The 25,476-nt window shown below is 36.3% G+C and overlaps 1 protein-coding gene and 1 long non-coding RNA gene across 5 annotated transcripts in view; one reads left to right on the top strand and one right to left on the bottom strand.

Annotated features, from left to right (window-relative positions):
• COG5 (component of oligomeric golgi complex 5) overlaps positions 1-25,476 on the bottom strand; it is a 367,675-nt gene that overhangs the window by 263,056 nt on the left and 79,143 nt on the right. The gene's annotated exons all lie outside the window — the stretch shown is intronic.
• On the top strand, positions 6,393-8,137 carry LOC116549984. Its single transcript, XR_004268187.1, has 2 exons — positions 6,393-6,426; positions 7,887-8,137. It is a non-coding gene; the product is annotated as an uncharacterized LOC116549984 (long non-coding RNA).

Below are 25,476 nucleotides of genomic sequence, written 5' to 3'. Positions count from 1 at the left end.
AAAACTTAGCTTCAAAAACAAGTCACAACTATGTTTCCAACTACTGACCTCAGCTTAAATGTGAGAATGAGAAGCTTAGACAACTTTTTGTATTAAACATCTGTTCTATGAAAAGATAAATATTTCTATTTTCCTCATGTTGGTCTTCATTACAATGTGTGAATTCACTTTATTTCAAGTAATTTTGCTCATAAAAGCATTAAGGCTAATATTTCCTGTTAGAATGAAAAATTAAAAATGCAAACGCAATAGAGGCAACAGCAAACTCAGTATGGGACCCTTCTTAAAACTAAATTTTTCTATCCATATGCTATTAATAAATCATAGGCACAGATATCAATTTCTACAGTTAATTGGTCAGTTCTTCCAAAGGATAAAAAGCCCTTAAGCCCTTAGTAGGGCTTATTCCACGTAGTATTTTAAATATCAACCAAAGATGAGCTCAACAAGATGTGAAAAATAATATTTGCTTTTTTTGTTTTATATTTTGTAAAGGAGTTGTTACTCTGTCATATACTACTGAACAAATGTTCAAACTTATTATAAAGGTAGAATTATTTACAATGATGCATCTTTTAAAATGCCCTTCATGATAATTACGTATTTCTTACCCAAGTCAGTTTTTAGGTATATGTTCTATTTTTTCATCCTTTAACTAAAATTACAGCAGTCTCTCCTTAACCACGGTTTTAATTGCTGCAGTTTCAGTTTCCCAATGTCAGTTAGCATGTCCAAAAATATTAAATGGAAAATTCCAGAAATAAACAATTTATAAGTTTTAAATTGTTATATCTAAACTTATTTATATATTTATGTATAATTGTTCTACTTTATTAGTTGTTTTTAATCTCTTACTGTGCCTAATTTATGAATTAATCTTTATCATAGGTATGTATGTATAGGAAAAAACATAGTACATAATATACTATAGGTAGGGTTCAATACTATCCACGGTTTCAGGCATCCTCTGGTGGTCTTGTAATGTATCCCTGCAGATAAGGGGAGACATATAGTTAAATCTCAGTTCCTTGGGCATTAAAAATCAGATTTCTCATTGAACTGAAATTAGACTTAAGAGTTTAAAGAAATCTAAAATTATTAGGAAACAAGATCTTAGTAAGGCTTATTCCACCTATTTCAAGGCTACTTCCCAAAGTCAATAAAACTTTTCATTTTATTGCATTTTACGACTATAAAATTAAGTAAGCTTTGTAATTCAATTAGTATTTAAAATCTTATACTATAGATGCATTCTGGCAGATACTTTGAAATATATGAAAGAATCATTACCCTCAAGAGCTTAAAATCTAGAGTCAAGGCATTAAAAGGTATGGCAATACCTAAAAACAGAGGCAGATGTGGTAAATACTATAAAAGAAGAATAAAGTTCTTTTAGACTTAAGAAGAAAGGGATCGTGTTGAATTTAAGAAGAATATAAACAAAAACACTGCTGAATAAGGCACTGCAGCATATTCTGGAAGGGCAAATTGTTCTTTGTAAAAATGGTAATACAGTAGGGAGAACTTATCTAGAAAGTTAAACTGGAGCCATAACTAGAAGAGATATACAAGCAGGGAAATACAAGGTGAAAAAATGAGCTTCAAAAAAAACAAATAAAACAGGAATACATAGATAGAATTGATGAGGTAAGACACAGAAGACAGGAAGCTGCCGCCATCACCTTCATCGCTAGTGAAAGGCCTGGCAATAAGTGATGGCAATAGCTTGACAAAGGAGTATACAGATGTGACAGCAATGTGAAGGCAGAATAATAGCGTTAACTAGTTAGGAAAGAAAACTGGCATAAGAGACTGAAGAATTAAAAAGTAATGACCAGAAGGAAGACCATAAGAAACAGATTATCCTCAGTAAAACTATTCAATTATGCTTTGCATAAATTACCTTGATAACACAAGCAACAACAAGAACCTATGATGAGGCAGAAAACTCAATGAAGTAAAAAAAATAACATTAAAAACTGTTCTATTTATTAGAAGCTATTCAGAATGAAAATTTTAAGTTGATGTTTTAAATTATCTACTTTATATATTTTTCAATTGGTTTATTCATTTTCCATTAAACACATATTTTCTAACTATTTTAACTATTAAAAAAATACAGTGAGAAAATACCAATGTATGTAAAGTAAAACATACAAATGTCATCCTTCGCTGTTTTCCCTGAATAATTTATTACAAGCATCCATCCAACTCCTTATATACATACAGCCCTCATTCTTTGTTAATGGCTACATAAAAAGTTTTTTTTGTTTTGTTTTGTTTTTTTGAGACAGTCTTGCTTTATCACCAGGCGCCAGGCTGGAGTACAGTGGCACAATGTCAGCTCACTGCAACCTCCGCCTCCTGGGTTCAAGCAATTCTCCTGCCTCAAGCCTCTCGAGCAGCTGGGACTACAGGTGCGAGACCATGCTCAGCTAACTTTTATATTTTTTAGTAGATGTGGGTTTCACCATGTTGGCCAGTATGGTCTCAATCTCTTAAACTCGTGATCTGCCCACCTTGGCCTCCCAAAGTGCTGGCATTGCAGGCATGAGCCACCGTGCCTGGACAAAAATAGTTTTTCAATTAAAAAATTTTAAAATAGCAACATTTCTAAAGAATAATAGTAATGAAATCACAAATAAAGCTTTTTCTATTCCAATTAAGTGACTTCAAACTGTATTTCAAATCACTTTAGAAAATTTACATTTTCAGTTTCAATTAAAAATTAAAATTTTCAGTTGCCAAAAGTAACCTGGCAACTGAAAAGGTTATATTTCAGAATGAAGTCAAGAACCAATGGGAAAACCATAAAATAATGTATTTCTTTTCATCCTTTCCACTAAATAAGATGAGAAATAAGACAACTAAACTTTTAGCAACTATTTTCTTTCTATCTCAAGATGAGCACTTGCATGTACTCCTGAATATGAACCACACACAGGGACTGCAGTGAACTCTAAGAAAGTTAAAAATGAGTTGACCAATAATAAATGTTAGAAATTTAAAAAGCTCAGATCATATCATAAATGAGAAAAGTGAAGAGATAACAGAACCCAGATAAGGCTGGAAAGACCTAAAATACTCAAAGATGCTAAGTTCTTAGAGAAATACAAATAGAATACAGAATTGTAGGTTAGAATTCACAAAACAAAACTAATTTGAAGATTGACTTTTTTCTAAAAAGTGTTCAAAACAGCAAAAGACACCCTGTTGACAGGCTGCGCATACTAGAAATTTAATAACAAACACAGCATCATAACAAGTAGAATAAATACTAAACTTTGCAACAATTTATAGATATTTAGAACAAAATGTTACTAAAATGTAGAAACAAATGGAAAAGTGGGCTTATCACTAATATAAAAGCCATCACACTTTAATAAATACTCATTTTTTTCAGGATGAAAAGAACCAAGCAAGCGTAATCACAATAAGACTTCTTCCCTTGCTCATGTTAAAATAACATGTGAAAATAGTCCTAAGTGTCTCTCCCATTCTATTCACACATTTTCTACAGGCCTCCATGAGCTATATTCATGGCTTTCAAATATGACAGCTTTGTACTTGCACCAGCAAGTGGTAAAATGTGCTGTCATTTCTGTCACTAACACCAATATCAACTCCCTGCCACTATCAAACCCTGAAGCATCAAGTAAGATAAGGGAGGAGAGCTGAGTCTGTCTGGGATTGAAGTCATTTTCGTCACCCCGCTTCCGTGAAAGCAATATGTCATATTTTTCTGAGAGGTATTAAGCAAGGCCAAAGCACATCAACCAATTTCTCAGGATGAAGAGAAAAAGTGGCTAGCGAGGATGACAAGGTTATGGGAAACTGCTTTTCCCTCCGCCAGCTTTGGACATAAAATACTTATAAGATTTGCAAAATTAAATGTTTTAAATTTAATATAAAATTTTAAAATGTTAATGCTAACAAAACAAATGAAAGTTATATTAAATGTAGACAACAGGATTGAGAAATACATATGGGACTGTAGTGAGGTAATAATTATATATATTAATATATTTATATTTTCATCAGCCAGTAATACTACACACAATCCCATATGCCATATACGGTAAACTGAGTACACTGGGAATACTGTTTATTGATTGGATAGAGAAGAATCAAAGATATGTATTTCATCCAAAATATTGTTAATGCCTCAGGACAGGTTGAAATGCAAAATATCTAATTTACATACTCTGTACTTTGTTTTCCTCTCAATTCTTAAAAAACTTTGTCTTTTCTTTTGCTGTTAAATGTTTTCCTACTATCATTTCTTACAAACAACAAAATTCTAGCAAACTGTAGCTGCCTTATAACTTTATAAAAACTGTCTTAAATGCACACAATACAATAACAGTTGGCAACACTAATACACCTTTGCACTACTTTTACAATGCCTTTATACTGCTTTTATGATGCTTCCCAAAAAAGTACCTGATACATACTAACTGATCAGTAAATATTAGTGGAATTGAAAATTAACAATTTTTAAACCTCAGATCCTACTGTTACATCTTGTTTAGAAGGCTGTTTCTCAAAATGTAGTCCACCTCTATCAGACACTCTTCGGTATTTTTTAAAATACCAATTCCTGGGCCCATCTCTGACCCTCTGACTTACTGAATCAGAATCTCTGAGGTTGCAGTCCTGAAAAACTTTTTTTGTTTTATTTTGGTTTTTTAGAGATAGGGACTTCCTCTGTCACCCAGGCTGGGGTGTAGTGGTACAATTATGGCTTACTGCAGACTTGAATTCTGAGGCTCAAGCAATTCTCTCACCTCAGCTTCCCGAGTAGCCAGGACTACAGGCATGCACCACTAAGCCCAGCTAATTTTTTAAAAAACCTTTGTAGAGACAGGGCCTCATTATGTTGCCCATGCTGGTCTCAAGCTCCTGGTCTTGAGCAATCCTCCCACCTTGGCCTCCCAAAGGTCTGGGATTACAGATATTGGTCACCACACCCAACCAATATGTTTATTAAGTACTCTCAGGTGATTTGTGTGCTGAAGTTTAAGAATTACTACTTTAGGTATCAGAAGACAGACTATGTATCAAGGTGACATTCAAGTAATAAATGAAAACACAGAAGCAGCTCTTAATTCAGACCGTAAAGCCTTCTTGAAAAAAAGTCCTCCATTTACTTCATTTTAACTTATAAAATTTTAGTTGGATTATATATACTATAATCCACTACATTAGCTTCCTAAAAAATAAAATTTTGTTTCTTTAAAAGTTATCTAGACAAAAGTTTCCTTTAAGAACCATATGCTCTCAGAAGATAAAATGCTACCAAACAGGAAACATTCACCGTAAACTGTTATATACCTCACTCAACCGAAATACTCAGTTAATTATAAAACTGCATGGCTACTATTTTTCATAAAATTCTTACTCAAACCAGAAGTACTACTCTTGAACATTTTTTGCCCATTTCACTATAAAACTTCTACTAAAACATAATAATTGACATAAAATAATTACTTATAAAATAAACTTGCAGTGAAAATACTTAAAAATTATATTTTGCATATGTTTTGAACAAATGCCATTCAGGTTAGGTAGAGGTTTGAATTAAACATTTTTCCTTTGCTATTATTATTTCCTTTGTACCATTAATGCCATTTAGTAAATAATAACCTAATCTTTGATACTTTTATGACATCCTTTAATTTAAATTCCTGTTCTGTATAATAGTTTAAGTAGCACCGATGCTTGATAAATGCCACCAATGGTATTACAGAAACACTACTCTAGGAACAGTTCTTATTAACCCTTTCAGGAGGGATTTCTTCCAACCACAATGATAATATCTTTTGTTATTACTTTGGGTTTTTAGTATTTTCACTGATGTAATCACAGACCTAACCTATCACAACTTATTATTGAAAATGAGCATTACTGAAAATCAGCTGCTAGTGATACATCTTAAAGATACAAAGACAATAATTCACATGATTGGATATGGCCACCTTACAGAAAAATATTTGCCAAATAATATATTCCAGATAAACAATGACTTTAGTATAAGGTTTCCTAAAGTCTCATAAAGTACCCTAAATCAGATGCAAAACGTCACGGGTGTGTTTATGCATTTTTTTCCTAGAGCAAAGATATACAAATTTATTAAGATCCTCCAAAGAGTATGTAATCCAAAACTAAAATAAAAACCATAGTTAGTGTTAAAAAGAAAGCAGGAAAGCAAAATTGGTAAATGTTAGTAGATATAATTTTATTTATTTATATCCTCCCTTATCCTAAAGATCATATGAAATAACTTTAGCATTTTCTTTTTCTTTTTTGAGACAGGATCTCAGTAAGTTGCCCAGGCTGGCCTCAGACTCCTGGTCTCAAGCAATCCTCCCTGCTCAGCCTCTTGAGTGTCTGGAGTCACAGGCACACACCACCACCCTCAGCAAGGTAACTTTAAAAAGCATAGAATTTTAGCTAGAACTGAACTAAATGCAAAAGTAATAAAATCAGAGCAAAGAGCATGAAAAGCATGAAAAAAATGCTTTTATCATTAAGTCCTGCATTCTTCCAAGAAGTGAGCCATAAATTGCTCCTTATAATTTCTTTTAATTTTTATTTTAGGCTCTTTCTTTGAATTCCACATAATTTCTATTAGGTCAGTTAAACAAGGAAAAGGAGCTGATTACATGTGTCAAAATGGTAAGATTAAAAACTCCCTAGCTGCTCAGTAGAAGTGCAAACTATTGGTACTAAGAACAGACAGCAGTGACTCTCACGGGCTTTCCCATGTCTCTCATGGGTCTTCTCAATGTTTTCCACAACTATATAGGTATTTTAAGTCTCACATGGTTGTTTCTTATATCCCTCAATGTATAACAATGGCCACAACAACCTTATAGAAAAGGCAACAAGAAGTCTCATAAGGCTAATGATTGTAATATTCCTCAATGTACAATAGTAACATCAAACTAAAGGAAAACTCAGTAAAAAGAATTAGATGGGAATGGTTGTGTACGTATAAAACCCTCTGTAACTCTGGTTTAATCCAGGGATAGATTCTAGAATATTAAAATGGTAGATTTGTATCATTTCGTAAAACACCTGAAAGGTCAATCAGGCTGGGCAGAAAAGGGAGGGTAGCACTTCCAACTGAAAAGAAGACAGCTGTTTAAAATATATATATATATATATATTAATTATACTTATTATTTTTTTCTTTTTTTAGAGATGGGGTTTTACCGTGTTGGCCAGGTTGGTCTCAAACTCCTGACCTCAAGCAATACACCCGTCTCGGCCTCCCAGAGTGTTGGGATTACAGGCGTGAGCCACTGCGCCCGGTCTATTTATTATACTTTAAGTTCTAGGTAGATGTGCAGAACATGCAGGTTACATAGGTATATACACGTGTCATGGTGGTTTGCTGCATCCATTACCCCGTCATCTATATTAGGTATTTCTCCTAATTCTATCCCTCCCCAATGCCCCACCCCCGCTATCCCTCCCGTTGCCCCCCACCCCCTGACAGGCCCCCGTGTGTGATGTTCCCCTCCCTGTGTTCATGTGCTCTCATTGTTCAACACCCACTTATGAGTGAGAACATGTGGTGTTTGGTTTTCTGTTCTTGTGTCAGTTTGCTGAGAATGATGTTTTCCAGCTTCATCCATGTTCCTGCAAAGGACATGAACCCATTCTTTTTTATGGCTGCATATTATTCCATGGTATATATGTGCCACATTTTCTTAATCCAGTCTATCTTTGATGGGCATTTGGGCTGGTTCCATGTCTTTGCTATCGTGAACAGTGCCGCAATAAACATACATGTGCATGTGTCTTTATATAAAAACAAAAATGGCCTCCAGGTTTTCTAATATAGTTATCTTCTCATTCCCTTATCCACCAACCTTCAGAAATTCACTAATTAAGAGAAATGCCTGGAGCGTGGGCTGATACACTTCAGAAATATCTTCCATAAATATTCTCTCTCAACAAAATTCTGGACAATAACTGACAGAGAAATGGTTAAGTGCAGAACACCAACTCTAATAGCCACCAGAGTACAAGACAACACTAAAATTTCAAGAATGCCACTCTGTTTTGTGCAGAAGTACCTGTTACCAAATGCTGAAATAAGCTAGAGAACTCAATTTTAAGAAAAGTCTACTTTGCCTGAAATTTCTGATTCTCAAAACTGATGATTTGATTCAAAGATATAGTTAGAATAGGTACAATAAGAGCTAAAATAACTGTGTTCTGAACTACATGATAGAAGACAACATACAAATATTTTATCATCATTGTCAAATACAAGAAATAAGACACTTTTAAATACAGTATTCTTCCATCAGTACTATTTATATTAACACATATACTTACTGATTTTACAATATAACTTCTCAAACTACATAAATATTTCTAAAAACTTGGTAAATAACATATCACAGAATCTAGCAGGTAGATTCATAAAACCTTGTCCAACTAAACTGTTCGACAACAGTAATCATGAATCCTAGTTACTGTAGTATACAAGTCTGTTATCTGGAAAGCACTAAAAAAATTATAAAAGCACTTTTAAAGGGTCCATTATGATAGCCCTTAGCCCTCACTTAATGCCAAATTTGAACATTTCATAAAACACTGGGGTTGTATTTGCTTACAGAAGCAGAGGAAATAACATAAATATGCCAACATCACTGTCACAAGGCAAAATATAATAGGAATATAAGTAAGGTGCAACTGGGCTCAAAGGAAATGGAGACATAACTACCTGGAAAAGCTGTAGAAAGCAAAAGGCATTTGAAATGAACTCTGAATGACGGATGAGACTGTCTGATGACATCAGGGCAAGAACAGCTTACCACACAGAGACACAAGCTTGGGCAATTATACAGAAGCAAGAAGAGCAAATCTCTGGGGAACAATTCACTTTGGCTGGTACACTCCACACTCTATGAATGTAGAACCAGACAGAGATATGGCTGGAAAATAGGATATATTCATGTTTGCCAGGCCAAAAAACACTTATAATTTAATCACAAAGCCCAGAGAAAGTCTTTCTAGACTTAACAGTATGGGAGGGTGTGTTGAAAAATATACATTTTCTCTTTTTACCACCATAGTTTATGCTCTCAATACCCTAGACTACTGTGAGGTGAAGGAATCAAGTCAGAGGCTAGCACTCTCTCATAATTTCCATTTTCATTTTCCTAAAATACAATTCTGCTCATTTTCAACCCCTGATCACAAATCTTCAACCAGATACTCACTACTGAGACTTAAAATACAACATAATATATAACAGAAAATAATTCAAATCCAAATACTGCAGCAATGTCTTCATATTTTTCAAATAGAAGATGCCCTACAAATTACTCAAAAATAGCCATGAAAAAAATGCCAGTAGAAAATGCATATGTCCAATTCTACTTTCCTATTTAAAACTATAAAAAAAGAAAACACCTGTAATCCCAGCACTTTGGGAGGCTGAGGCGGGCTGATCACGAGGTCAAGAGATCGAGACCATCCTGGCCAATATGGTGAAACCCCGTCTCTACTAAAAATACAAAAAAATTAGCTGGGTGTGGTGTCGTGCACCTGTAGTCGCAGCTACTCAGGAGACTGAGGCAGGAGAATTGCTTGAACCCAGAGGCGGAGGTTGCAGTGAGCCGATGTCACGCCACTGCACTCCAGCCTGGCGCCTGGTGACGGAGTGAGACTGTCAAGGAAGAAAGAAAGAAGAAAAGAAAAGAAAAGAAAAGAAAAAAAGAAAAGAAAAGAAAAGAAAAGAAAAGAAAAGAAAGAAAAGAAAAGAAAGAAAGAAAGAAAGAAAACACTAAAAAAAATCTAGCTGTAAATATTAACAAGTGAAAAATAACTAAAATGCAACAAAAACCATAATCCCAAGATTTAAAAAAAGAAAATACACAAACAACTGAAATGCAATTGAAAGTCCATGTAAGACTCAAGCAAATGTAAGAATTTATCCTGAAAAATAAGGTATTTCAAATCTGCGGTGAAGTGATGGATTATTCATTAAGTAGTGTTGGAGAAATAACTAAACAATAAAAAAACAGGGTTTAATGCTTCCCAGTTCCCAGAGTCAGTGAGTTGTACAACTCCAAGAAGCACAGTTCACATTCTATTCCATGTAAAAGTAAATGGTACTGCCTAGAGTTGTGAGATTTGGTTGCTCTGTGTTTAAGTTACACCAAAATAAATAACAGATGGATAAAAGTAAAACCATAAAAATATCCAAGAATACGGAGGTGAGTATTTTGAAATATTGTGGTGAGGAACCAAAGACATCCATTATTAAGTAAAAGATTAACAAGTATAATTATAAAACTTTTAAAACTAAATGTAAATCATCAAAGAATAAACTGGAAAATATATTTACAACCTATATAGCAAAGCAAATATACCTCTACTGTATAAAGAATAGTTAAAAATCAACATGGCAAAAGAAAAATAGGCAAAGAATACAAACAGGTAATCGCCAATGAAAAACAAATGATAAACACAAAACTGTTCAACCACATACAGCAAAAACAAATACAAATTAGAATTTTAAAACAAATTAATATGCCAATGTTCACATGTGCTTGGCAAACAATTGGTCTCAGGGTGTTGCCCAGGCTGATCTCAAACTCCTGGCCTCAACTGATCCTCTCACCTGTGCCTCCCAAAGTACTGGAATTATAGGTATGAGGCATCGTGTCTGGCTAGCAAGTAATTTTAAAATGCTTATGACTAATAATTTTGATAAACCTGTATTTTTCACATTACTATACAAAATATATTGTTTTGAAATATTAAGCAAAAACCTCAAACATAACCTTTGACCAAAAAACGCAGCTTCTAATATGTATTCTAAGGAAACAACTGAAAAATTGTGCAAAGATGTATGTTCAAAGATGATCAAAACAGTGCTTATACCAGTAAAAAAATATAAATGACTAAAATAATTAACAAAAGATCATTTACATAAAGTACTAGTTTTTAAATATTATCCAGCCACTAAAATTATGACATAGATTTATGTTTATTAACATGGCAGTATGTCCATAATGTAATCTTAGGTACAAAATAATATGCATAATAAACACAGTAATGCATAGGCAAACAGTTGAGAGGTTGGTTTCTGAAAATGCTGATAATGAATCTCAAGGTTTTATCTGTAGTTTTTAGTTCTCAGCAATCAACATACATCTCAATTTTCTAGTTTTCACAATGAATATATATTGTTAATATAACTTTACAAATTAAAAATGTTTATAAGAAATATTGTTTTATTAAACCATTGAAAGTATTATGACAGTAGTATTTAATTTTAAAAATACACAAAATTGAGCTGATCATTCCAAGAGTATTTCTTTTTTTAATTGTACTTTGGGCTGTGTGGTACATGTGCACATCCTGCATCCTGCAGGATTGTTGCATAGGTACATACATGCCATGGTGGTTTGCTGTCTCCATCCCCCTCCCATGCCCATCGCCTACATCAGGCATTTCTCAACGGTGTTATCCCTCCCCATCCTCCCCTACACCACTGTCCCTCCCCTTCCTTCCCCTCCACCTCCAACCTAGGCCAGTGAGTGTTGTTCCCTTCCCTGTGCCCAAGTGTTCTCATTGTTCATCACCCACCTATGAGGGAAAATATGCAGGCTTTGGTTTTCTGTTCTTGTGTCAGTTTGCTGAGAATGACGGTTTTTAGATTTATCCATAGCTCTACAAAGGACAAAAACTCATCATTTTTTATGGCCATATAGTATTCTATGGTGTATATGTGCCACAATTTCTTTGTTGTCTATCATTGATGAGCATTTTGGTTGGTTCCAGGTCATTGCTATCATAAACAGCGCCACAACGAACATACGTGTGCATGTGTCTTTATAATAGAATGATTTATAATCCTTTGGGTATATACCCAGGAAGGGGATTGTTGGATCAAATGGAATTTCTATTTCTAGATCCTTTAGGAATTGCTGTCTTCCACAATGGCTGAACTAGTTTACACTCCCACCAACAGTGTAAAAGTGTTCCTTTTTCTCCACATCCTTTCCACCATCTGTTGTCTCCAGATTTTTTAATGATCGCCATTCCAACTGGCGTGAGGTGGTATCTCAACGTGGTATTTATTTGCAGTTCTCTAGTGACCAATGATGATGAGCATTTTCTCATATGTTTGTTGGCTGCATAAATGTCTTCTTTTGAAAAGTGTCTGTTCATATCCTTTGCCCACTTTTGAATGGGTTTTTTTTTTTTTTATTGTAAATCTGAGTTAGTTTTTTGTAGATTCTGGATATTAGCCCTTTGTCAGATGGGTAGATTGCAAAATTTTTTTCCCATTCTCTTGGTTGTTGGTTCACTCTAATGATTGTTTCTTTAGCTGTGCAGAAGCTCTTAATTTTAATTAGGTCCCATTTGTCTATTTTGGCTTTCGTTGCCATTGCTTTTGGTGTTTTAGTGATGAAGTCCTTACCTGTGCCTATGTCCTAAATGGTATTGCCTAGGTTTTCTTCTAGGGTTCTTATGGTGTTAGTTCTTATGTTTAAATCTTTAATCTACCTGGATTTAATTTTTGTATAAGGTGTAAGGAAGGGATCCAGTTTCAGCTTCCTGCATACGGCTAGCCAGTTTTCCCAACACCATTTATTAAAAAAAGAATCCTTTCCCCATTCCTTGTTTCTGTCAGGTTTGTCAAAGATCAGATGATTGATTGTAGAAATGTGGCATTGCTTCCCAGGCCTCTGTTCTGTTCCATTGGTCTACATCTCCGTTTTGGTTCCAGTACCATGATGTTTTGATTACCGTAGCCTTGTAGTAGAGTTTGAAGTCAGGTACCGTGATGCCTCCAGCTTTGTTCTTTTTGCTTAGGATTGTCTTGGATATGCGGGCTCTCGTTTAAATTGCTTACCTCCAGTTCTGTGAAGAAGGTCAATGGTAGCTTGATGGGGATGGCATTTAATCTATAAATTACTTTAGGCAGTATGGCCATTTTCACAATACTGATTCTTCCTAACCATGAGCACGCAATGTCTTTCCATCTGTTTGTGTCCTCTCTTATTTCCTTGACCAGTGGTTTGTAGTTCTCCTTGAAGAGATCTTTTATACCCTTTGTTATTTGTATTCCTAGGTATTTTATTCTTTGTAGAAATTGTAAATGGGTGTTTGCTCATGATTTCGCTCTCTGTCTGTTGTTGGTGTATAGGAATGCTTGTCATGTCTGCACACTGATTTTGTATCCTGAGACTTTGCCGAAGTTGCTTATCAGCTTAAGGAGGTTTTGGGCTGAGACGATGGTGTCTTCTAAGTATACAATCATGTCGTCTGCAAATAGGGACAATTTGACTTCTTCTTTTCCTAATTGAATGCCCTTTATTTCTTTTTCTTGCCTAATTGCTCTGGCTAGAAATTCCAATACTATGTTGAATAGGAGTGGTGAGAGGGCATCCTTGTCTTGTGCCAGTTTTCAAAGGGAACGCTTCCAGGTTTTGCCCATTCAGGATGATATTGGCTGTGGGCCTGTCATAAATAGCTTTTGTTTTTTGAGATGTGTTCCACTGATACCTAGTTTATTGACAGTTTTTAGCATGAAACAGTGTTGAATTTTATCAAAGGCCTTTTCTGCATCTATTGAGATAATCATGTGGTTTTTGTCACTGTTTCTGTTTATGTGACAGATAACGTTTATAGATTTGCATATGTTGAACCAGCCTTGCACCCCGGGATGAAGCCTACTTGATCGTGGTGGATAAGCTTTTTGATGTGCCGCTGGATTCAGTTTGCTAGTATTTTAATGAACATTTTTACATCAACGTTCATCATGGATATTGGCCTACAGTTTTCCTTTTTAATTGTGTCTCTACCAGGTTTTGGTATCAGGATGATGTTGGTCTCATAGAAAGAGTTAGGGAGGATTCCCTCTTCTTGTATTGTTTGGAATACTTTCAACAGGAATGGTACCAGCTCCTCTTAGTATGTCTGGTAGAATTCGGCTGTGAACCCATCTGGACCTGGACTTTTTTTGGTTGGTAGCCTATTAATTGCTGCCTCAACTTCAGAGCTTGTTATTGATCTATACAGGGTTTCAACTTCTTTCTGGCTTAGTCTTGGGAGTGTGCAAGTGTCCAGGAATTTATCCATTTCTTCCAGGTTTACTGGTTTATGTGCATAGAGTTGTTTGTAGTAATCTCTGATGGTGGTATTTCTGTGGAATATGTGGTGATATCCCCTTTATTGTTTTTTATTGCTTCAATTTGATTCTTCTCTCTTTTTTATTGATCTGGCTAGCAGTCTATTGTGTTGATCTTTTCAAGAAACCAGCACCTGGATTTATTAATTTTTTGAAGGGTTTTTTGTATCTGTATCTGCTTCAGTTCTGCTCTTAGTTATTTCTTGTCTTCTGCTTGCTTTTGAGTTTTTTTGATCACACTCCTCTAGCTCTTTCAATTTTGACAATAGGGTGTCAATTTTAGATCTTGTTTCTCATACAGGCATTTATTGCTATAAATTTCCCTCTAGACACTGCTTTAAATGTGTCCCATAGATTCTGATATGTTATGTCTTCATTCTCGTTGGTTTCAAAGAACATTTTTATTTCTGCCTTCATTTCATTGTTTATCCATTTGTCATTCAGGAGCAAGTTGTTCAGTTTCCACGTGATTGTGCAGTTTTGAGTGGTTTCTTAATCCTGAGTTCTAATTTGATTACGCTGTGGTCTGAGAGACTACTTGTTATGGATTTCCATTCTTTTGCATTTGCTGAGGAGTGATTTACTTCCAATTATGTCGCCAATTTTAGAGTAGGTGTGATGTGGTGCTGAGAAGAATGTGTATTCTGTGGATTTGGGGTGAAGTGTTCTGTAAATGTCTATTAGATCCACTTGGTCCAGATCTGACTTCAAGTCTTGGATATCCTTTCTTGACTTTCTGTCTTGATGATCCATCCACTATTGTCGGTGAAGTGTTAGAGTCTATTAATTGCTGTTGGATTCAGTTTGTCAGTATTTTAAAGACTTTTGCATCAGTGTTCATCATGGATATTGGCCTGCAGTTTTCTTTCTTTAGTTGTATCTCTGCCAGGTTTTGGTATCAGGATGATGTTGGTCTCATAGAAACAGTTAGGGAGGATTCCCTCTTTTTGTATCGTTTGGAATACTTTTATTGTGCTGGAGTCTAAGTCTCTTTGTAGGTCGTTAAGAACTTGCTTTATGTATCTGGCTGCTCCTGCACTGGGTGCATATGCATTTAGGATAGTTAGCTCCTCTTGTTGCATTGATCCTTTTACCATTACGTAATGTCCTTCTTTGTGTCTTTTGATCTTTGTTGGTTTAAAGTGTTTTATCAGAGACTAGGATTGCTATCCCTGCTTTTTTTTTTTGCTCTCCATTTGCTTCATAAATCTTCTTCCATCCCTTTATTTTGAGTCTATGTGAATCTTTGCACATGAGATGGGTCTCCTGAATACAACATATCGATAGGTCTTGACTTTTTATCCAGTTTGTCAGTCTGTGTCTTTCAATTGGGACATTTAGGCCATTTACATTCAACGTTAATATTATTATGTTTGAATCTGATCCTGCCATTTTGTTACTGGCTGGTTGTTTTGCCCATTAGTTGACGCGGTTTCTTTATTACATCGTTGTTCTTTACCATTTGGTATGCTTTTGCAGTGGCTGGTACTGGTTGTTCCTTTCCATGTTTAGTACTTCCTTTAGGAATTCTTGTAAGGCAGGTCTTGTAGTGACGAAATCTCTCAGCAATTGCTTGTCCATATGGGATTTTATTTCTTCTTCAGTTATGAAGCTTAGTTTGGTGGGATGTGAAATTCTGGGTTGAAAGCTCTTTTCTTTCAGGATGTTGAATATGGGCCCCTACTCCCTTCTAGCTTGTAGGGTTTCTGCCAAGAGATCCGCTGTGTCTGATGGTCTTTCCTTTGTGGGTGACTTGACCTCTCTCTTTGGCTGCCCTTAGGATTTTTTCCCCTCATTTCAGCCCTGGTGAATCTGATGACTGTGTGCCTTAGGGTTGCTTTTCTTGAGGAGTATCTTTGTGGTGTTCTCTGTATTTCCTGGATTTGAATGTTGGCCTGCCTTGTTAGGTTGGGGAAGTTCTCTTGGATAATAACCTGAAGAGTGTCTTCCGGCTTGGATTCATTCACCCATCACATTCAGGCACGCTGATCAAGCATAGATTAGATCTCTTCACATAATCCCATAGTTCTTGGAGGCTTTGTTCATTTCTTTTCATTCTTTTTTCTCTAATCTTGCCTTCTCATTTTATTTCATTGATTTGATCTTCTATTGCTGATATCCCTTCTTATGCTTGATTGATTCGGCTGCTGAAACTTGTGTATGCCTCGTGAAGTTCTCGTGCTGTGTTTTTCAGCTCCATCAAGTTATTTATGTTCTTCTCTAAGCTGGTTATTCTAGTTAGCATTTTGTCTAACCTTTTGTCAAGGTTCTTAGTTTCTTTGCATTGGGTTAGGACATTGTCTTTTAACTCAGTGAAGTTTGTTATTACCCACCTTCTAAAGCCTGCTTCTGTCAACTCATCAGACCCATTCTCTGTCTTGTTTTGTTCCCTTGATGGTGAGGAGTTGTGATCCCTGGGAGGAGAAGAGGTGTTCTGGTCATTTATGGTTTCATCCTTTTTCTGCTGGTTTCCTCCCATCTTTGTGGATTTCTTTCCCTTTGATCTTTGAAGTTGGTGATTTCGGGAGGAATCTCTGAGTGGACGTCCTTTCTGTTGAGGTTGAAGCTATATCTTTTTTGGCTTGTAGTGGTGCTGCTGGGCTGCCTCGGATTCAGTCAGGTTGCAGAGTCGGTGGTCTTCCCCTGGAGTTTGTTTGCAGGTGAGATTGGCTCCGCCTTCCCAATGGCATCTCTCCTTCCCTGAGCTTGATCTTCCCGATTGGGGTCAAACTGCTGTATTCACTGCCAAGCTCTCTGGCACGTGGGCTTCAGTTTGAGTATTGTGGGGGTGAGGCCTGCCAGGCCTTATGGCTTGTTTCCCTGCTTTCAACTCTGCCTCTTTCTGTGGGACGGGTAGTTCCATCCCGCTGGTGTTAGTCCAAACTTCCACTCAGGTACGTGCAGACAACTTGTGGCACCAGGTGGGAGCGGTAGCTCAGATTTGCATTGACAACCCATGGCGCCCCTCAATCTGGCAGGGCTCTTGTGGACCGTGGGTTACAGGAGGGATGAGGTAAGCACAGTATACGAATCGAAGCACTGAGGGGATGAAGTTCCTGACCCTCCAAGCCGCTGCACATTCCAGGTGGGGACGTGCCCTGCCCTGTCTTGGTTTGCCTTCTCTGGGTGGCTCTCACCCTGCTTCAGCTCCTTCCCTGGGATATTTTCAGTGTCCTACCAGTCCCACGAAATCAACCCAGGACCTCACTTGGAATCGTTAAGTCCTCTAGCCCTCTGTATCTCATTTGCTGGGAGCTGTATTCCGGTGTTGCCTCCTCTCAGCCATCTTGGCACGCCTCCTGTAGCCCTCAGTTCTTAACAGACAGTGAGAGAAACTCATTTCTCAGCTTCAGGAATGTCCTGGAGTCTAAGAATTTTTGACATCATGAAGTCACAGAGCAATGGAAGCTGAGGCTGTGGCAGAATCACCAAGACCTCCAGAAAAGAGGACACAGGGCGGCAAAGAACTCCCAAGCCTACTTCTTTAAAAAAATGTAAAAATATAGCAGATGGTAGGCTTTTATAAAAATTCCTTTCTCTGCTACATTTAGGACATACTAATAGTCACCAACATAAGTGTAAAATTATATTGTTCAATAAAAAATATATGAAAAATTGAGCCTGTGAAAATCAAATTAACTGATCATCTGGATATAGTATTTAGAAAAGACATTTTCTCACAAAGTACTGTCCAGATTAAGACCAAGTTGTTGACTAAGATATCCAGGTCTTGTTTATCTTGGCTTTTGTTTTCTGGTGTCTTTTATGTGTAAGCATACAACATACTCATTCCACTGTAATATTTTGAAGAAATTTAAAAAGATGAAAACATATTATAATCATCTATATTTTAGTTTAAGCCAAAATAATAATAGGCTGGTTGCAGTAGCTCACACCTGTAATCCCAGCTCTGTGGGAGGCCAAGGAGGGTGGATGACTTGAGACCAGGAATTCAAGACCAGCCTGGGCAACATAGCAAAACTCCACCCCTCCATAAAAAATACAAAAATTAGTTGGGCATGGTGGTGCACACCTGTGGTATCAGCTACTCAAGAGCTTAAGGTGGGAAGATCACCTGAGCCCAGAAAGCAAAGGTTGCAGTAAGCCAAGATTGCACCACTGCACTCCAACCTGGGCAACAGAATAAGACCCTGTCTCAAAATATTAATTAAAAAATTAAAAAACTAACAGACATCATTTTTCTCATTTCTTCCTCCTGCATTCAAAACTATGTATTTCCCCAAAGTTAAAATGTTACATATATGAAACCTGCCATTTTCAATTTTTAGAGACCTGAGCAACCAAATAAAAACAATACATTAATTGTGATTTTTCGAACCTTTGGAATGTTCCTTGACTAAGTTTTCCTCTATTTTCTTGTATCTGTAATTAGGCAAGGCTATTAACACTAGAGAGGCAAAAATTCATTAAGTTGTACATTTAAAGTATGCACACTTTTTTTTCATACTTCACTAAAATGTTAAAACTGCAACGACCATTTAAACGATGTCTGTTTAATGTCCTTAAATGTTCTCTAAAATACATTTAAGCAAACAGAACCAAAATATAAACTCTTCACTAAAATGTATTATTTTCTTGGAATATTAAAAATGAACACATTTAAATCCCAAACCCATCTTATATCTCAGCTGAGATAAATGATGGTTCAAAAGAAAATGCAGGCAGCATCAATGAAGGAGGCACCATCCATCATATTAAATTTAAAAAAGAAAGCTATATAGTTCATTCAGCTTCCAGTGATAAGTAATACTGTTATAATCCTACCTAAAATTTACTAAAGTTCTAAGTTCACATATACTTTTGTCTCACAGAAGTCTGGTCTCCATTACCACTTCTATCAGAGTACAAATTTAAGAAATAAAAGTCAAAGTCCAAGAAAACAAGTTCACTTGTTGTTAATAAAGAAAAAAAATCTATGTTTAGTGAGGAAGAAAATTCACATCCTAACCTCAAATACTTCAGAATGACTGTACACGTTAAGTAAGTAACCTAGTAACTGCTTATAAGGGAATGACCCTCAAAGAAAGCCTCCCAGTCTTATCAAAAACTTTAAGGGCATAGGAATTCAAAAACTAATTTGCAACACAGGAAGCAAGTGCCCGAGAGATTTTTTTAAAAAAGAAAAGAAATCTAAGTCTTCTTCCTACTAGCTGTGTGATACAGGAATGCTACTTAATCTCATTCAGCTTCTCTTTGCTTATCTGTAAAATGACAGTGTCTGCCTCACAGGGTTGTGATGCTTCAGTGAGATCAACACTAACAATGTTCAGCCATTGCTGTACTTGCCATACAGCAATCAGTGGAAACGTTTTTCATTATTATTCATACATTTTATTTTAAAAAACAAGTACATTTTCAATTCTATTATGTGATGTTATTTTTAAAGAAAGAAATTATTTAAAAAAGGAATCATTATGATTTGTTACCTACTAGAAATTTCAGAGACTTGATTTTCACTTTTCTTAAATGTTTCTATTCTCTTTCAGTATTGTCCCCACCCTACTCCTCCAAGATAAGGTCTTACAGTATTCCCCAGGCTAACCTCAAACCCTTGAGCTCAAGCGGTCCTATCACCTTGGCCTCCCAAGTAGCTGGGATTACAGGCACATGCCATGGTGTCTTGCCAGTGTCCATCTTTAACATGGAAATCTTTACAGTAATACTTTAATATCTTGTTCCCAGAAAAATTTGCATGAGAGATATGTGTACAAAAATACCTTTTTCCCCCCCAAGAAAAGCATTACATAATGGAATGGGGGAGAGGGAATAGTAGTTTTGAGCACACAGAAGTAGAACACGCAATAATGGATTATGATGTATGCTCCAAGTGACCATTAAAATATCACATAAATTTGTTCTTTAGTTCTATTTCTAAAAAAAGAAAACAGGAGGAAAGCAGTATCTTGAGTACCTACTATATGCTGGGCAAGGTCAAAGGCAACCTACTCTGGCTAGTTACACCTACTTAACAGTCCTCTGAAACCTGAGTGAGAAGTTAACTTCTGATAATTCACAGAAACAGGGAGGGAAATGGGATTTAAACCAAGATCTAAATGGTTTCAAAGCCTATTATTTCTTGTCTCTTAATCAGAAATTACATAGCAGAAATGATTATAATAGTTTATGGTATCATTTTATGATGTTACGAAGCATCTAAAGTGTTAGTAAAAGTATTACTTTGATGGAAAAAAGTTTATGAATACAGTGTTGTTCTCATTATTATGTTAAAATAACTAGCCTCCAGATGCCCATTCAACAAGATTTATTCCAAGTCATTTACCCTCAGTAGAAGTCTTTCTAACTAATCCTTTGCAGTTTTTATTGTTGTTGCTAACATTTACCTCACTTTAAAATACCAATTTCATACTTAGTTTTAGGTAGAAAGTCTCTAAATCAATTAATTAGGTGGCTATTCTTCAGTCTACTCAAACTTCATCAAAAAACCAACAGCATACAAATAAAATGCCTACTCTCTGTCCTCTACCTTCTGTCCTGCAATTATCACAACTGGGCATTTATGGAAAACACCAAGGAGAGACTACTTTGCTTCTTTATCCTCCAAAGAAGAGATCAACATTCTGGGTACTCTTCCATCCCTGAAAAGTAACTGGATCAAGCTGGAGGATGTGGGTTACCATACAGCACATCTCAATAAAACAACACTATATCCCACTCACTCTCTTACTCCGCATAGACTACTGATACATATGTTAACCATTCATGCTCTCTATTTTGTCCTAAAATGCAATTCTTCCTCAAGTCTTTTCCCAAGTGAAGGCTCATACCCTACAGCTGCCAATCAATGTTCTATTACTTCTCCCAGAATAAAAAAATGGCTTCCATTTTCAAACTCCTTTTAGCAAAGGAACTTTTACTTTTCCAAATAAAACAGTTGACAAAACTCAAATTTATAAACAAGATAAAGGCAAACTACCTTCAATGAAGCAAAATTAGGGGACCAGAGTGAAACAGCTCAACATTCCTTTCATCCAAATCACAAAGGATTCCTCACAACACAATGTGAAACAAACATGATTTTAAAGAACTAGCCTCAGTAGAAAATTCCATGAGGAATTTCCTGCTCATTGTACTAAAATTTTGACTAAATATATTCTTCTGTTAGAAATTAAATAACTATGACTAATAGCTAGACTCACCCGACACCTGTAACCAGATCTGTAGTAATACCCTGTAAGTATCCCAAAGACTAAGGATGAACTTCATTAATCTGCATAATTCTAAAACTGGCACACAAACAGATGGACACATAAGATATTTTATAAGCAATATCCCATTACAGCTGTTTATTTTTAAATCATCAGTTAATATTTTGTATCTGTATATTAAAAAAATTTAGTTTCTGCGAATAAAAAGTCTTATAATTCTGGCACTTTTCTGCCAGGAGAGCCAGGACATAGTGAAAAAAACAATAGGTTTTGTGTGTGTGTGGTTTATTTTGCTTTATTTTAACTCTAATGTCTTTCTAGAGAAGGACTTCAAAGATCAGTCACTCTCCTTCCTCCAAAACAAATAGTCCTCTTTCCATGTAACTGACATGGTACAAATGCTGCATGTATTACTAGTTTCTTATCGCTACCATAACAAATCACCACAAACCTAGAGGCTTAAAAAGCACACATTTATTATCTTAGAGTTCTGACGGTGAAGTCCAAAACAGGTCTCAATAGGCTAAAACCAAGATGCTGGCATGGCTGTACTCCCTTCCAGAGGCCCTTAAGGGAGAATCTGTTTCCCTGGTTATTTAGGTTATTGGCAGAACTGAGGTCCTTGTGGTTATGGGACTGAGGACCCCATTTCCTTGCAGGCTATCAGCTGAGGACAGTTCCCAGCTTCTAGAAGACATCTACCTACCCTGGCTTATGATCTCCTTTCATCTTCAAAGCCAACAATGGCAAATCAAGTACTTCTTATGCTTCAAATCTTCCCTGTCTCTTCTTCTATCACCCTACCCACTCTTGTGCCTTCGTCTTTCAATCCAAAATAATCTCCCCATCTCAAAGTCAATAATCTTAATTGTATCTGCAAAGACTCTTTTGCAATGTAAAGTAACATATTCATCGGTTCCAAAAATTAAAACAAGGACTCTTTGGGTGACCATTATTCTGCCTATTGTGCCATACTTGTTGAGCTACACTGATTTGAAGTCAGAAAAGACACCACAGAACATATCATGATCTGCTATGATCTGAATGTGTCCCTTAAAATTCATATGCTGTAAATTTAATCCCTAATGTTATAGTGTTGGGAGGTAGGGCCTTTTGGGAGGTGTTTAGGTCATACCATCCCAACCTTATGTACACATATAGCAATTCTACCATAAAAAGGGTTTGCAGGGGTGGGTTCTCTCGCTTCTGCCCTTCTGCCACATAGAAACACAGAGTTCATCTCTCCTGCCCTTCTACCTTCTGCCACGTGAGGGTGCAGCATGAAGGGCCACATCAAATAGCAACAACTTGATCTTGGACTCTTCTGCCTCCAGAACTGTGAGAGAATAATTTGTGTCTTCTTAAATTACTCAATCTGTAGTATTCTGTTACAGCAGTACAAAAGAGAGTAAGATACTATCCTTTAGCCTCAAAAGTTGTTAGGAGAAAAGCATTAGAGTTCAAAATGCTGAGCAATTGCATCATTAAATATTACCACTATGAGTAAATCCATCCACTAGAATAGCTATTATCACTAAGTCCTTACTTCTCTTGAAATCAAAGAATATCTAAATATGTGAACATAACTTAAGGCTAAATAATCATTATAAAATATAACTTATTTATAATTTAGACTCCTCTCTCTTTGCTTAACTGCCTCTGTGTCCCATAAATCTTAATCCCTAAATAATGTTACCACAAGCTAAAGACACATTGGATTACACAGGCTTAGATGGTATCTTCTAGAAAGAAAAACACTCCTCTTATCATAGAAGTAAGACCAAACTTATTAAACCAGCAACCAGACCCATGAGTTCAACACATGCAACATCTAAAATCTCTTAGAATCCTCATATTAAATGTATTCAAAGACTATGGAAAAGGTGTTGAGACTTCGAATTAGTTTTGGCAAAGAGAAACAATCACTTCTGTTGGCATAGTTTTTCTGCTGTTCTTCTGAATAAGGGAAAGATGTGCCTTAGAAAATAAATTGTTAAATAGCTAGAAAAAAAATACCATGAAACTAATTTCAGTGGTCATTAAAAATTTCCACAAGACATGTCATCTTCTCAAAAGAAGTAATTTAGCAGCAAAAGACCCCTAAAACCAAAGTAAAGATACTTGACATTCTTATAACCATTTGGTCTTTGGGAATACAGAAATTTTATATACATAAAATTTTAATGTATATTTAATATTACCTCTAATTTCAAAACTAAAAGTAACACATAAGCTCTCAACCTACATAGATTGTTATCAAAGAGATTTAAATTTACAAGCATATCCAATTTTACTCTTTGAGTGCCTATGAGAAACAGGCAAATACAAATTAATTTCATCTAGCTTCCACTAATGGCAGAGTGAACTGGTCAGGCATGGTTTCCAGCAAATAAGCTCTAAATCTACATAAAGCATTTTTAAAAACACTCCATAGTCATGTGTCACACAATGATGCTTTGGTTTATAACAGTGGTCCCATAAGATTATAATGAAGCTGAAAATTTTCTATTGCCTACGATGTCACAGCCATGGTAACTTTAGCACAATATGTAACCTTTTCTATGTTTTCTATGTGTAAGTACACAAGTACCACTGTGTTACAACATACTTGTGTATGTTTAAGTACACAAGTACAACTGTCTACAATACTCAATACAGCAACATGCTGTCCAGATTTGCAGCCTGGAAGCAATAACTGTACCATATAGCCTAGTTGTGTGGTAGGCTACAACACCTAGGTTTGCGTAAGTACACTCTGTGATGTTTACACAAAGATGAATTGCCTAAAGACACATTTCTCAGAACACATTCCCATCATAAATGATGAATAACTGCATTTGAGGGCACCAGAAATAACCGAATGCAGAAATATACCAAAGAAAGATTTACTTTTAACTATAGAAATTGCAATAGCTGGCCGGGCGCGGTGGCTCACGCCTGTAATCCCAGCACTTTGGGAGGCCGAGGCGGGTGGATCACAAGGTCAAGAGATCGAGACCATCCTGGGCAACATGGTGAAACCCCGTCTCTACTAACAATACAAAAAATTAGCTGGGCATGGTGATGCGTGCCTGTAATCCCAGCTACTCGGGAGGCTGAGGCAGGAGAATTGCCTGAACCCAGGAGGCGGAGGTTGCGGTGAGCCGAGGTCGCGCCATTGCACTCCAGCCTGGGTAACAAGAGCGAAACTCTGTCTCAAAAAAAAAAAAAAAGAAATTGCAATAGGTAAGAATTCCAGGTCTGGTCATTTTTGCCTAATGGTACTCACTACCAAAACTCCCATTCCAATTCCCATAGATACAGACTTACACTCTGGAAATGGCAGAAAACAGGAATCAGGGCAGGCAAAGAACAGGAATCAGGGCAGGCAGAGTAGTTATTTAATATAAATTGGGGAGGGGAGGGGAGGGGATGAAATCCTGAGAGCCAAAGAAGGAGCAAGACCCAAATCCCTGCCTTACGATTAAAATACAAATGTGTGAGAAAGACGCAATGGGGATTTGGGGGAAAAAGCAATCGAAAATCACAGAGGAATCTACTCTTAAATGATCTGTGAGATGGATGAGTCCGCTGCTTTTTCAGACTGATAGCATTCCCTAAACAGTGCACAGCTATAACAGCAGAAAGCTAGGTCCTTACTAACTTGTAGTGTCAGAGAACTGAGCTCATGGCTAGTAGAGCAACTGAAAAGACAGAGAAGAAACACACACAGGAAAAAGAGGTGAGGGCCATAATTTTAGCTGCAACTTTGCCAGAATCCTTGGTGATAGCTAACTACACAGGTACAGGGAAAACCACAGGGTACTACACTCCCAAAGTGGCAGCTGCAATATGAAAGAACTGAGCAAAACCAGCAACTACACAATGCAGGGAAAATAATGTACAGTTTAAGACCAGACAAGTTAAACTTGTTCTGCAGACTAGAACAAAAACAACATGAGCGATCCTCACAGAATCTAGAATCAATAAAATGTACTATCCATAGTGTCCGGTTTTCCATCAAAATTTATTTCCCATGCAAATAAATGAGAAAACATGATCCATATGCATAAAAAGAAAAGTCAAAAGAAATTGATTCAGAGTGGGCTAATGTGGGATTTAGCAAAGACTTCAAAGCAG

This window comes from Sapajus apella, unplaced genomic scaffold (genome assembly GCF_009761245.1).
Source record: "Sapajus apella isolate SASKATOON/1434 unplaced genomic scaffold, GSC_monkey_1.0 scaffold7, whole genome shotgun sequence".
In the NCBI taxonomy this organism is placed as follows: domain Eukaryota; kingdom Metazoa; phylum Chordata; class Mammalia; order Primates; family Cebidae; genus Sapajus; species Sapajus apella.
The sequence above is the reverse complement of the archived record's forward strand: the minus strand, read 5'-3'. Positions and strand labels throughout refer to the sequence as shown.